The 14127-nt window shown below is 54.6% G+C and overlaps 1 pseudogene; it reads right to left on the bottom strand.

Moving 5' to 3' along the window:
- Positions 1-1716: 1716 nt before the first annotated feature.
- On the bottom strand, positions 1717-2413 carry LOC113631654 (40S ribosomal protein S27-like; annotated as a pseudogene).
- Positions 2414-14127: the final 11714 nt, after the last annotated feature.

The following is a 14127-nucleotide window of genomic DNA, read 5'->3' as shown; positions in this document are numbered from 1 at the left end:
TCCCTGGTCAGAATGGCCCTTTGTTCTGCGTCTTCATGACTAATGATGCTGCTATGCAAAGGCTTATGCAACCTGGCAGAGCCGGGCCCTCGCGCCCGACCCGGGAGCCTGTGATCTGGGAGCCGGGCCCGCAGTTGCGCAAGAAGCAATTAGGGGTCCAGCCGAGGCTTGCTGGCTCCCCATCGGCCGGCTCCCAGCCCCAGCTCCTTGACAGGCTCGTTAGTGTTGAACCCTCCGAGTGCAGGAGAGTGTTTTGCCAGCTGCGGGCATGGCTGTGGAGTTCGCTGTGGGGCTGGGCTGTAGGAGGTGGGCCCGTGGCTCTTCCTGCAGGGTTTGTCCTTCTGCAGGGTTGGCCCCGTGGCAGGGCTGACCTCTCCTCCTTTTCCATAAAAGTCATTTTTAAAGCCCTCTGAAAATCTCTCAATTTTTACAGAGTTCTTAAAAAATAATCCTCTGCACCAGCCCATTATCTTCTAAAATAGACCTCAAATATGATTTTAACTTTGAGAAATAAGTGACAAGAATCAATCTAGCTTCCCATCAGCTACCAGAATCTAAAAGGGGAAGAGACAAAGCTACTGTATTTGGAAAACCCTCAAGTGCACTAGCGGCAGAGGCCGCCACCGGGAAGCCCTCCCCCTGCCTCCAGGACGGCCCAGGCCTGAGAAAGCCAGCCAGCCTCTTGACCTCGTCTGTCTCATCTCTGCAGAGCCGGGCGAGCTCCCTGCCTCGTGCTCCATGGCGCCAGTCGCTGGGCGGCCCAGAACATCGGGCAAAACGCAAGTCTGTGTGTCACGGGCGGAGGGCGCGTCTGCCTTCCGGGAGCGTAAGGACTTTCTCCCAGCGCGGTTTGCAGGGACCAGGGAAACAGCCTGGCACTTCCTTGTTTCACGTATAGAAGAAGTGAGAGGGTATCGTGCTCGTGAAGTTTGGTAAAATTGCTAAAGCTTCAGTTGTGCTGGTGTCGGTCTGCATCCAAAGAGGCAAAGGGCTCATCTACTCCAGAGAATGAGAAAGTTTCTGCCCCAGCTTACCTGCCACCCTCCCTCTTCTTCCTTCCCCCACCCCTTGGTTTTCATTCCCTTTTCGTGAAATAGGCTTCTTTAAATTGTAGAGCAATGAACAATATGGCAAAAACTAGTTCTTCCAACCAGAATAAAAGCACGCACGATGAAAGGGAAAATGCTTTCAGCACACCCCATCCCTGCGGCCCCGCAGCCACCCAGAGGTGACTGTGCAATGTGAGCATTTGGTGCAACCTTTCTGAACATTTCCCGGACCAGCACTTTTGCGGGTGGAGACATGTGCAGAGCTCTGTGCTGAGAATGGGGCCCCTGTCAGAATGCAAAACACACATCCTTCCATGACACTGACGTCCTGATTGCTGAGCGGTCCACTGTGAGGCTGTAACCCAGCTAATTGAAACTTGATCCATAGATGGTATATAAAAGTTTTCCCCGGTTTTGGGGGATGACAAACAGTGCCGCCCTACACACCCTTACACGTGCACTTGTGCACAGTCGAGAGAGTGTGCCCTTGTGATAAATTCCTAGCAGTGGAATTGCTGGGTCAGAGGTTATGTGCATTTTACATTTTAGTGGGCGTCGCCCAAATGCCCTGCAAAAAGTTTGCGCCAATTTACAGCCCCGTTAACGTTGTGTGAACAGCCAATTTCCTCAGAACTTCACCAAATTCACATTCTATCAAACTTATGGCTTTTTTTTTTTAATCCAAAATGTGTTTATTGGGATGGTTTCCGATTCATCTGGATTCCAGGGGCTTTTAGTGCTGCTTCCGTCTGAAAGAGCACCGTTCTGTAAGCCTTGCTTTTCCTCCTGTAGGCTGGCAGAGGACGGTAGAGCAGCCAACACACAAAACTGCTGTCTGTGCATGGCTAGAGACGGTGGTGATTGTAGCATCCTGGGCATTTCACATCCCTGAAGTAGGACCTGGGGCTCTGCACCAGGCGCTTCTCCTTGTGTTTCCTCTTCTCTTCTGGAGACGGATGAAGGAGATCCTTTGCGAGAGGCATGTTCTCGTGGGGAGGTCGTCACCGTCGGAAAGGGCAAACTTATAAGTCTTTGCCAATAGGCAAAAAAGGGCAAGTCATTATTTTCTTAAATTTGCATTTGTATTATGAAGACTGCTTATGGAGTATTTGCCTTTATTGGATGGAAACATGCTGGTCTTTACTACTGTTCATTTCCATTAGGTTTTTAGCAGTTTTAAAAATTGATCTATAAAAGCTTTTATTTATCATTAGCCTTTATTTGTCAACTAGGTCACAAATACATGCCCTGTTTGCCTATTATTTAAGCACACAGCAGTTTGCAATATTTATAGAATACAATTTATCTGCTTTTCCTGGAGAGCATTTAGGGTTTCCACTAGGCTCACATGAGCCCTGCCTATGTAGAGAAGACTTAACCTCTCCTTGCTCTCCTCTTGCACTGCCAAGGGTTTGCTTCCGCACGTGCGTCTTTGCTACTTCAGATCCGGGTGCTGGCGTGTGCGGTGAGACGGGGATGCGGCTGGAGGAGGCTCTGTTGGACTCTTGTTCCTCAGCCTATTGGCTCTACTGACGCGCTGCCAGGGCAGGGCTTTCTGCTCCTTTGGAAATAAAAGGATTCAGACAGGCTTTTGGAGGATCCAGGCAGGAACTTGCCTCCTTCCCCTCTTGGATCAAAGATTCGGCCCTTTTCCCAGTCGGGGGAGACCCTGGGCTGTATTTTGAAGGAGGCCTCAAGGAGTAAATGCAACAGGAAGATTGAGAGAAAAATGGAAAACAGGCTTCTGGTGCGAAGAGAAAAACACCAATTTAAAATGACAGAATCACTTACGTGCATAAGCCACAGAGCCAAGAGGCCCCGTTTTCACTGAAACAGCAGGAACAACAAACACAACCACTGGGCTGAAAGAAGAGCTGAGCGGATGAATTCTGTTTACCGTTTGTTGGTTCAGCTCTGCTCAAGAAAGAGAGAGGGAGTATCCAATTCATTCGTTACTCTCGTTTTAACAGTATCTCCACAGTGAGTTTTCCTGGTTGAACAGATGAAACTCCTTATGGAAAGTTCTAGAGGTCACATTCTGGCCCAGGTTTTCGGTGCTCCTCCCATAGCTCATAAGTAGGTGGGATATTTTTTCTTTAAAGACCAGATAAGTTAATTGCACAGTCAGTAGCATCAGCGATTTCTGTTTCTTGGCACGAGTGACGTGATATGCCTGTTGGCAAAGACCTACAAACTCTGATTTGCAACATAAATCATATAATCCTGTAAATCAAGTTCCAGGCAATCTAGCTGAAAGGTACAGAAGAACCCTTCCCCCACCCCCACCAAGCGTCTGCCTTGTGGTAAACTGTGTAATTTGTATAATAATTATAAGGTGATCGATGAGGATATGATGCCATCATTAAGGACTAAGGTGTATCACTACTATTAGTACCGATCACCACTCGTGCTTCCGTGCTCCACGCGTAGATGCGAGTGTGTGCTCTCACTTCATCCCGCTGCCCCATGAGCCCTACAGGACCTGTTCCGTGATGCCCGCTCTACGGACGCAGGCTCAGAGGCTCGGCTGACTGAGATCACACAGCCGCCGATGCAGAGTTGGGACCTGCAGGACCACGTGACCCCAAGCTCTGTGTTCTTCCCGTGATTTCTTACTGTCCCTTCCCCTGCAGATGAGACAGGGCCCCGGGAGAGGCAGGACCCTTTCCAGGGGTAGGGTAATCCCACGTCACCTTAAGGATCAGGGTCAATCACACTCTCCCCCTCCGTCCCTTCTGCCATTTACCGAGGAAGTCTTTCCTCAAAGGGCCCAAAGAGCGCCCACCCCTGACCCTGGCCAGCGTTCCAACTCTACCAAGAGGGTCCACAGGGAGCCCTGGGGGCAGGCCTTCCGGCTGAGGAAGGGCTGGACCAGGACCCACCACGACGGCCCGCGTCTGGGCCTGGCGCCCGAGGTGACGGCCCCCAGCGCCACTCTGCAGCCATCAGTCCCACCATCCGTGACAGCCCTGCTGCCGGTGGCTCCCTGGCCCCTGCGCCCCGCAAACGTGGCTCTTCCAGGCTTCGTGATTCGCTCTGTCCTCCCCCCCCTTGCAGCTCGAGCCCCCCGTGTGTCTCGCATCCTGGATCCCCACCCTCCCCTCTGCTCACACCACTCACCCCCATTTTGGACATAACCTTAATTTTCTGTTTTTGTGTATTTCTGTCAACTGATTTCCGCCGAAGCCCGCTACACACTGCCCTGGATGACGTCATCATGTCCTCGGTGGTAGACACTGTCCACGTTTGCACGGTGCCCCATCACACCTCCAGCCCCTGTCCTTCCCGCACTCAGACACTGGGATGCCCTACAGGGAGCCAAACTCAGTCACCTACAGAGTCTGCCCCATGCACTCAGGGCCATGCTCAGATGGCGTCTTTGAGCACATTAGAAAAGAGTACTTTCCTCAAAACACTTTAGTGCCATTGGGCAAAAGTCGTACTTGACACATGGAATTATTATGACCGTGACGTGAATAGCACCCCTTTATTTGTATTAAAGGAGGAACAACTACACACTCGCACCGGCCTCTTGTCCTGCATCTTAGAGACTCCCCCGCTGCCCGGGAGTGTCCACCTCCCCAGGGAGGACGTGCGGAGTCTTAGTGAATTTCTCTTAGTAGAAGGAGTGACACGGGCTTGTCATCCTTCTGGCGCAAGCAGGGAGGTGTCCCCACTGAGCCCAGATCGGGTACCGCCTGGGCCTCCATCCGGGAGGACAACGCGAGCTTTGCTGGAGGAGTCCACAATTCTCCAGTGCGCTGGGGCGGCAGCAGCAGACAGCATATGTGGGACGTGTGCGGAGGGGGTCTCTCCGAATGGCTCTGTCCCCGGGTCTGGCGGGCAGCTGTGTGTGGTTACGTGACCCCGTGTATGCATCCTTCAGGCAGCTTCTGCTTCAGGGCCAGAGCCTGCCCCTGCTACGGGCGCGCTCAGCGCCAGCAACACGGCTTCATTCTCCACAAGGGCCAGGAGGGGACGTGCAGGCAGGCGTCAGGGAGCCGGGCCTGGGAGCAGCGTCCGGACCGAGAGCCAGGCTGGAGGGGCGGGCAGCGTCCTCTTGCCCCGCGGTGCCCCGTCACTCCCGTCTCCCCGGAACCTGATGCTAAATGTGGGCTGTGGGCTTTGCTAAGTCCTGCATTTGCTTCCTAACTTGGATACTCAGAGTCGAAGGAATTCAAAAGCAGATCTATTCCAGCGCACTTGAACAATGCATTTGAATGTATGACTCACATCCTTGGACAAAGGAAAAGGGACCCCTAGGAGGGAAAGCTGCCCGTGGCCTGTGGGCAGCAGAACGTCTTCACTGTATGGACTGTACTCTCTGCCGGTCCCCTGGACTCACAGCCGGTCCCCTGGACTCACTGCTGGTCACCAGAGGTGTTTCCTTCATACCTAATGTCTCCACTAGTGACGTACGGCAGGCAAAAGCTTAAGCTTGGCAGCAGGAATGTTTCCTGAAGACTCTGCCGTTGGTGTTGGTCTGTGGACGGGTGCGTTTGTATGTGGACGGTCAGTCCTCAGAGGCCAGCAAGCCTGTACACAGGCCCTGTAGTTACAGCACGAGGACGGGAGTCGTGTTTGCGATGGAACATGATTGCCTTGGTCTCCCTGTGCCTGTTTTCTCTTTTCTCCTTTTGGAGAATTTATGCCCCGTGTCCACTATATAACTTGACAGAGTGACTCGAGACATTTGAGACAGCAGGGGGACAGGGTGGGCAGAGGGGAGTGGGGGACACGTCCCCAGCAGGGCCCTGTGGGTCCCTTTGCGAAGCACTCTGCAAGCAGCCACTGCTGGCCCAGATGTGGGCTGATGCTGTGGAATCAACTGTGACTAAAAAATGGGCTGGTTTTAATCTCGTGCGATTCGACAAGAAAGCGCCACTGGGCGAGCTGTTCCCAAGGCCCTCTGAGGGCGGAAGGGCGTGGCTTGAAGGGGTGCCTGGGGCCACCAGACACCTTTCTTCTGTCACAAGTCATTCTCGGGTTACGAACTAGAAATTTGGGCTCAGATTTGTCTTTACTGGATCCAAGTTGGCAGACAGCTCCTGCCCACGTTGTAGGAAGCAGAGGTGGAGGGTGCACGAGGGGACGGGGGCCCAGCGCTCACCTTTCCCGAATCCAGGCAGATGCACTGCACGGCCCGAGGACTTGCTTCAGCCCGAATCCGGAAGGAGCCTCGTCATTCTGCGCGACACGATGATGCGGCCTTTCGTTGCGTTTATAAATGTCCCCAGAGGCTATTAGTCAAAAGGGTTCAGCTAATAAACGTATTATCCTGGTTCAGAGCGCTGACTTGTGTAACTGCTGTCGGGGTCAACGATGTCCTGTTTGCTCAACTTCCCGGAACCCCGACACTTGTGGGTACAGAACCAGGGTGCCGGCCGGGGTCAGGGATCAGGGATCTCTTTGCCGCTGGGTCTGAGCGTGGTGGACAGGCTGGGGCTGTGTCACCTGGTCCTGGTGACTCCATCTGGGGCCCCTCTTTTGGTGACCTTTCCTTGCAGGGGTGCTGGACCCTGATGCAGGCCCTAGACCGGCAGCAGCCCGCAGAGCTGCTCTGGGAACTAATCTGGGCGTCAGGTGGGACCATAGCAAGGCTGCTTCTCTTCCTCTTGGGCGCTCGGTCCCTTGGTCTGTCCTCGGCCAACTGGTCAGCCAGAGGGAACAGTGCTTCTGAATGTAGGAGGAACACGTGGAGCATGCTGGGGGGTCCGGTTTGTTGGGTGGTCCGGAGACACTTCCTGTGTGGAGTGCCATGGGCGCCAGGGCCGGGGGCTGCCTGCCAGGCAAGAGTGAGGAGGGCGCAGCTGACCCCTGCGTATGATTTCAGAGGCATCGGGACGCTTACCTTTCCTTCGAAAATACTCCCCTGCCGACCTCCAGTTATAGCCAGACTTCCGTGAGTAAAGCTTTACTTCCTTCAGCCTCAGCGGGGAGTGGGAAACATCCTGGTTTGGGCAGTACAGTGTGTCTTAGCGCTCATTCTCCATAGGAGGGTGTCTGTCAGATGCAGGTGATTGGAGTTAATCTACAAACGGCAGCACATGCATTTCGGTGCACAGTCCTGAGTTTGGGTCAACGTATACGGTCCTGAAACCACTCTCGCCATCAAGATGAAGACTGTTTCCATCACCCAAAAGTCCCCCTGTCCCCCTGAGAGCCCCCATCTCAGCCCCTGGCAAGGATCTGATTTCTGTCCCTTTTGCCTGTTTCAGTGCCACGCATGTGGCCTCGTCCGGAGGGAAGCTTCTTCCTTTGTGTGAGGCCCCCTGTACTTGCTGTCGTCCCCCGGAGGGCGGGGGACAGAGCCGCTGCCTGCACTGCCGGCCTGACCCCCGCTGCCCGCAGCCCAGCTTCCTCGTCCCCACGTCCTCCCGTGGGCACTGTGGGTGTCCTCCGAAGGCCAGCAGGGGGAGGAAGTTCACACAGCAAAGGCCTGGCTGGCATCGCGCCTGGGCTGACCCCGCAGGGTGGTGCTGAGGGCGCTGATGACAGAAACGTGGACGAACAGGTGTGACTGAAGCAGGGCCGTTTGGGAGGATCTTCCCCAGAAGGAGAGGAGCCGGGGCTCCCACAGCTGAGCCTGGCGGACCTCTTCCCTGGGGTCCCAGGGACAAGTCAGCCCCCCACCGTTTGAGCTTGAGTCCCGCTGCCCCAGGTCCAGAGCCCTGGGGAGAGAGGCCGCTGTCCGGCCCCAGGCCAGGACCCGCAGAGCAGCCCACCGTGTGAGCAGGGCCTCAGGAACTCAGGGGGCAGAACAGATGTTTGCTCCCCATGAAAGAGGGCTGGTCCCTGCAGGCGTCATGTGGCCCTTGTCACTCCTCTTACCCCGGGCCTGAGGATGTGTCTGCAGTTCACTTTATTAAATAATACCTGTTACTGTAGGACTTGGTATTTCCAGGACTTTTCTCTAGTTTCCAAGTTTGCCCTCCTTCTGACGGCCCACATTGACCTGATTTCAGTACTTAGTATTAGTATCTCCGTGCTCCACGTGTGCACACACAGACACACGTCCGTTTCCAGCCCCGAGTCCTGGGTGCTAGTGCGTGTTCGGGTTGTATCGACTCTGCTACCCAGAGAAGCGCCGTTGTCATATTTGGACTTTGTTCCTCAATAAACAAACGAAGGGCTGGTCTGATCCCCTCATCCCGGGGTCTGAGCACGGGCCTGGAGCTGTCGCTGGAGCGGGAACCCGCCCTGGATGCCTTGCTTATCGCGAAACCTCAGGAAAATAGCCCAGCCTCTGGAAGCCTTCGTTTCCTGTCTGTGAAATAAGCATGTTGGTGTTTTACACCTAATTCTGAAAGCTGGGATTCTGGGCAAAATTTAAGTTGTTGAGAACACACTGGGGCAAATGTTTATTGGAGCTACATGTTATCATGCACTAGAATGACAAGCTATATATGTCTGCTGAGCCCTGGTGGTCTCCAATATGTTTTGCTGTGTCTATGAGAACTTTAATTATGTTGAATAATGCTCTAAGGAAGCTTGTCCCTGAAACACACATTTGCTCCCAAGTTGATTGAGTTTAAGGGAAAGGAGAAGCACCTGTCAGCATGACATCTGTGACATCCCATGAGCTGAGAGAGGTGCTGGCCCAATCCTCTTGTCCCGCTGAGGCTGGCGGGGGGCCCCTCCCCTAAGGTCGCCCAGCTTCCAGAGACCTGGCCAGAGTTCCGGCTTGTCTTCGAGTTCCCACTCTGAGCTCTCCCTTGACTGGACCACTTCTGTGGTTTTGAGCGTTACCAGATATCTAACTGCAGTGAGCCTAGCCAGCCACAGGTTGCCAAACTTTTCCACCTTTTCCCTCGACAGTTAGAACTTGGTGATCAGAAACAACAAATCCACGTCAAGGCTGTTGAATACATATGTTATTTTGGGCTCCAAACAGATGTGACAGAAAGGATCAGTTATGGCAAATCTTCTAAGTTAAACTTTTCCTGAAAAGAGCGGCAAAGAGGGTCCAGGAGTGGTAAGGGAAGTGTGGTATTATGTTAATATTTATGTTGGGCTGTAGTTCACCAGGAAGGAGGGTGTAAGGCCTGTGTGTGAGCTGGCGAATGACAGGAACAGCATTTGCTCCTAGTCGCCCATCCGTCTGAACGCTGAGCAGAGAGGTCCACGCACCAGCACCGTGTGACGTCGGAGCCTCTGCGAATTTGAAAGAGGGCCTGGAATCGGGGGCAGTTACAGTTCTGTGGTTCTGATCACGAAATTAGAAGATGCTTATTAGGGCCATTTGTTGACAGCATTAAGAATTAACAAATTATGTTGTTAAAGCATGACAAAATTTAATGGTTTCATTAGAGAACTATAAAGTCTGTTACTTAAGAGAGAACTATGGTGGTTTTAGAAAGCGGGAAATATTTACTGGACTCTCTGGGGTCTAATTTCTATAACCCAGGCAAAGCTGAGCTATTATGATGTAAAGAATTAAAAAGACAGTAAAGCAGAGGAGAGATACCTTTATGTGTGTGACGCCAATGAAGCCCCTTACCACCTAGGGAAGTCGTGAGCCACGTGAGTCCACTGCGCTGGCATTTTCTTCAGAAGGTAAAATTGCAAGGCCGGTTATTGTAAGAAGTTCCTTCTTTCCAGAGTGGGGAAGGGGCCGTTTTTGTTGTTTGGGGAAAGTAGGAAAGGTGTGTGGGGAGAGTGCCCACCGCTTGTGGCACCAGAGACCAGGGCCCGTGGAGGGGCCCTGAGACCCTCTCAGCACAGAATCCTGGCTGCCCCCCTCGTAGGGATGGGGCTGGCGCTCTGCAGAGTGACAAAGGGCGCCAGGAGCACCGCTTAACTGACGCTTGAGGGTCCGTGACCCCCGCGCCTGGCCTCCCAGGCCGAGGAGGGGACAGTTGTGTGAGGTGAGGGTACAGCTCTCAGTAACGAAGGCAACCATTTTCCAGTTTGGGAAGCTTGCCTACCGTTTAGTAAAAGTGAACCGAGACGATCACCTGAAGAGTTCAACTAAGTTCGGGCCACAGTATGTTTTGGTCTGAATTACGCGGATAATTGTGTTATGGTGGAGAGAATTCTGAACTGGAGTTGGATCTTGGTTTCCAGTTGGGTCTGTCAGGAAGGAGTGTTTAAGCTACTCGCTGGACCCCGTTTCCTCATCTGTAACATTAGGGTCTATCCGAGAGTCAATGAGTCATCTGTGTACTTGTGTGTGAACACCATTCCCCGAGAAAGGAAAGCCACGTCTGTGACTCTGTGTGGCAGTGGAACAGGGTGGCCTGAGGACTCTCCTTAGGCTGCTGCCCGCCGCCGGCCTGCGGAGCACCCCCCAGCACCATAAGACCGTTCTCCCCTGCCAGGGGCAGACTCTCTCTGTTTCTCTTCTTTTCTGCACACTCCACGTGGGACCGAGAAGCTGGAGGGAGCCCGCGTGAGGCTGTGAGCCGGGAGCCCAGGGCCTGGAGTGGCCGTCTCCAGGGGTGGCCAAGTCCCTGCAGGGGTGGCAGGGCCGGGGCCACCGCCAGGGCCAGGGCCCTGCTTCCCGTATTTGGGAGACGACTCCTCCCTCTCAGGACGCGGTTTGCTGCTCAGGTTCTCAGCCCCCAAAGGCCGCAGACCGGCTCCTGGTCGCTTGGGGCCTGGCCGGGCACTGGGGCATGTCTGGGCCCTGCAGGCCGAGGCTCCAGGAAGGGGCGTGTGCGTGCGTTTCTCTCTCAGGCCACCGCCTTCCGGGGATCGGGGGTCAGGAAAGGGGACTGCAAAGCACCCGGGGGCTGGGGGGCCCTTTGAAAACTGACCCAGGGCACCCTGGCCGACGGCCCAGACTCCCAGGTATCAAAGGGCGTTGCCCAAACCAAACAGACCCGCCCTCACCCCGCGGTCCCGAGCCCCCTACTCGGCCTAGGGTCAGCTGCCCGCGGCAGCCTGGTGTTTGCACAGGTGGGCCTTGGCCCCTGGGTCTGGAGGCTGGGGAGAGGGGTGAGGCAGGTTAGGGGATGGGGTGGGCTGGGGGAAGGGGATGGGCTGGAGGAGAGGGGAGGGGGTGGGGTGGGCTGGGGCCGGGGGAGGGTCCTGGGCGGGGAAGGGGGAGGGGATGGGCTGGGGCCGGGGGAGGGCCCTGGGCGGGGAAGGGGGAGGGGAATGGGCAGGCGCTGGGAGAGGGGCAGGCCCTGCCCTTTGCCCACCAGAGCTCGGAGGAGGAACCGGATTTTCTGGGCGGATGCAGGAAGGGTGGACCTCGGCCGGGTCTCTCAGGGGACCTGCCGCAAGGAGGCCGAAGCTCCCAGGGCTGGGGCTGCGGAGCAGCGGCGGGACCCCGACCCTCCGTCGCCTCCCGCCTGGGTCCACCGCGAATGATGGCCGCTCGGTCGTGGGAGCTGGAGCTCGGCAGTGGTCGTGGCGCCGGACCGGGGCGCAAAGGTCCCGTGACCCTGGCCTTTCTCTAAAAAACCTGGTGGTCCCTGGTGACACGGCGAAGGGGACCCCTCACTCACCTAAAGTCCGGAGTGTTCATTAGGAAGGAAGGCCCTCTGAGGGGAAGGGAGAAGAACTGTGATGGAGAAAACATCCTTTTTTACGTTGCTGTTTCTGTCCATTTGCAGAACTTTCCCGGTGTGTCGATTTAGAAATGAAACCAGTGGGGTTACAAACCCGACGTGGAGGTAGGCGGCAACTGGTCTCTGGAGGGGGCAGAGTCGGAGGGGAGGGTCAGTCCGCGGGAGTCAGTGATGGGGGCGGGGGCTCCCCAGGCGTTGGGTGTGGCGTCAGGAGCGCAAAGAACTGAGCGAATGGATCCCCGCCATTTCAACCCGCTGAGCCTGGACCACCGCTCCGCTCCCCCCGGCCCCCGCTTCAGTTTTATTTTCTAATTATTGGTCGTGTGGGTGCAAATCTCTGCTTAAATGGGTGCTTTTTGTCATAATTCAACCCTGTTATTATCCCTCTTCATGACTACTAAGTAGATATAACCAGATCGGTCAAGACTTGTTTCTTGTTAACTAGACTTAGGGATGGGCTTTTTTCCCCTCCCATTCCTGCCAAAACACAGCATCCTGAAATGAACTCCACTTTCTTTCCCCACTTCACCATACGTAGACCCCAAATCATCCTCTTGTCTTGGATAAGACGACATCTGCCCGGAGGCAGGAACAACAATGGGGCCGGCACTTACAGCCTCTGACTTTTTCCGTCTTTGTATTACTTTTCGAAGACTGCAATCCATGAATTGTTAGCGCTCTATTGCCTTTGAATTTGAGAAACCGATGTGCACACTGCTTTCTGGTATTTCTGCTGATGGAAACCTTTCGTTTTTAATATGGGTAATCATCTCTGCCCCATCGGAGGTGGCCTCTCTCCTCAGATCACAACTGAAATAGGCCTGGCAGCCCCACCTCTACAAACCTTATCCTCCTACAAAAGGAGAGAGTGACAAATTACTACTGATGGGTTCACACCCGGGTGGACTGGGCATGCCTAAAAAGGTGGTTTTGTTTTGACAAAAAAACAGACTTTCGAATTGCTCTTAAAACTGCCCTGAAGAAGTCTTCAGTGTGTTAACAAGTCCCTTGCCAAGATGGTTTCCAGCTTTTTGAGCAGATGATCAGAAGAACCACTGTACCTGACAATGTCTGCTCGATGCTAAGGCTGTTAATAACTGAACTTGTCTACTAAAGGATTCTTGGGGAAGAGGGGCCCACACCTTATCTTGCTCTAGTAACTATTAAGTGAATTCTTAGAGAGGTTACTGGTTTGATGTTTAAGAAATCCCACTGATGGACGTTCCACCCCGGAGAATTGTACAGCAATTTGTCAGGTAAGGAAACCTGCAGCCTCTACCTTCACTGAATTATTCAGGAAAATATTTGGTACTCCACAGGGAGTTTCTTAAGAGTCAAACCCGAACCCATTTGGAGGTGGGGGGCGGCGGGTAGGACGTAAAAAGCTCTCCATCTCCAACCCATCACCACAAAATGCCGAAGTCGATTGTGAGTTTTATTAAAAAATAAGCACTATGCCTGGCTTTCATAACATTCATACATGAACATGTACACAGACACAAATAAAATAATATTAAAAATAAAAATCACACTTGCTTTCACGTGGCAGTGGTCCTGGCACCCCACATGCACAATGTTAACTTGTCCTTGGAAGAAACCGTTTGGCCCAAGGAGACCACAGTTATGAGAGAACCCAACCGCGAATAAAGCCGTAACCGTTGCCTGCAACATTTTCAATTTGGGTTTCAAAAATATATAAATAATTTAACTACAAATCCCAACAATATATATATTTTTCATTTTTGGCACAGTGAGACGTGGGTCAAGAGCAGAGGCATGGCTGGAACTCCTCTGGCCCCTCCCGCCCTCAGCCACACCTGTAGAAGCCACACGCTTGCAAGGAGCGGGGCCGCTACCCCCGCAGTAGTCGTATCATGTATCCCATGGAATGGTTCCCTGACGTGCTTTTTTGTTTTTGTTTTGCTTTTTAAGGGACAAATCACTGGACGGTGCAACGAAAACAGGAGGAACAAGGCGGAGCCTGGACACTAGGAAGGGAGAAGTCTCCGTGGAGGGGGCAGGGACAGGCTTGGTCAAGAAACGAGACCGTTGTGAAGCGCTGCTTTGCTCCGCTGTGACGTTAGTTATAAAGGACGAAGGGAAATGTCCGGGACCGCGTCGGACACTGGCGTCGGAAGGCGTTAGCTCTAAGGCACGTTTGGTGGAGATGTTTTCGTTGACGGTCTCCGTTCTCTGGGTGGAAAGCTCACCCCCACCCTTCCCGAGCCCGCGTTCCCGGCCGGCTCCGTCGCGCTCAGGCCAGGAGCGTCTCGGGCGGGCCGGGCAGGTGCGGGCCCGGCGGGCGGGCCGAGGCCACGTGCAGGGCGTCGGGCAGCTGCACGGGGCAGTACAGGTGCGCGCAGGCGGCCGGGCCCCGGAGCGGCTTGGCGGGGGCCGGGGCCGGGGCCGCCAGGGGCGCGAGCAGGAGGGGCGGCGCCTCGGCCCCGCGCGCGCCCAGCCGCGGCGGCTCGGCCGCGCCGAACACCCCGAGTGGCAGCAGGGCCGCGGCGGGCGCGCCCGGAAGCAGCGCGGGATAGGCGGGCGGCAGCGGGCAGGGCGCC

This window comes from Aethalodelphis obliquidens, unplaced genomic scaffold, assembly GCF_003676395.1.
Source record: "Aethalodelphis obliquidens isolate GAN/ISIS:26980383/991018 unplaced genomic scaffold, ASM367639v1 scaffold34, whole genome shotgun sequence".
Lineage (NCBI taxonomy): Eukaryota > Metazoa > Chordata > Mammalia > Artiodactyla > Delphinidae > Aethalodelphis > Aethalodelphis obliquidens.
The sequence above is the reverse complement of the archived record's forward strand: the minus strand, read 5'-3'. Positions and strand labels throughout refer to the sequence as shown.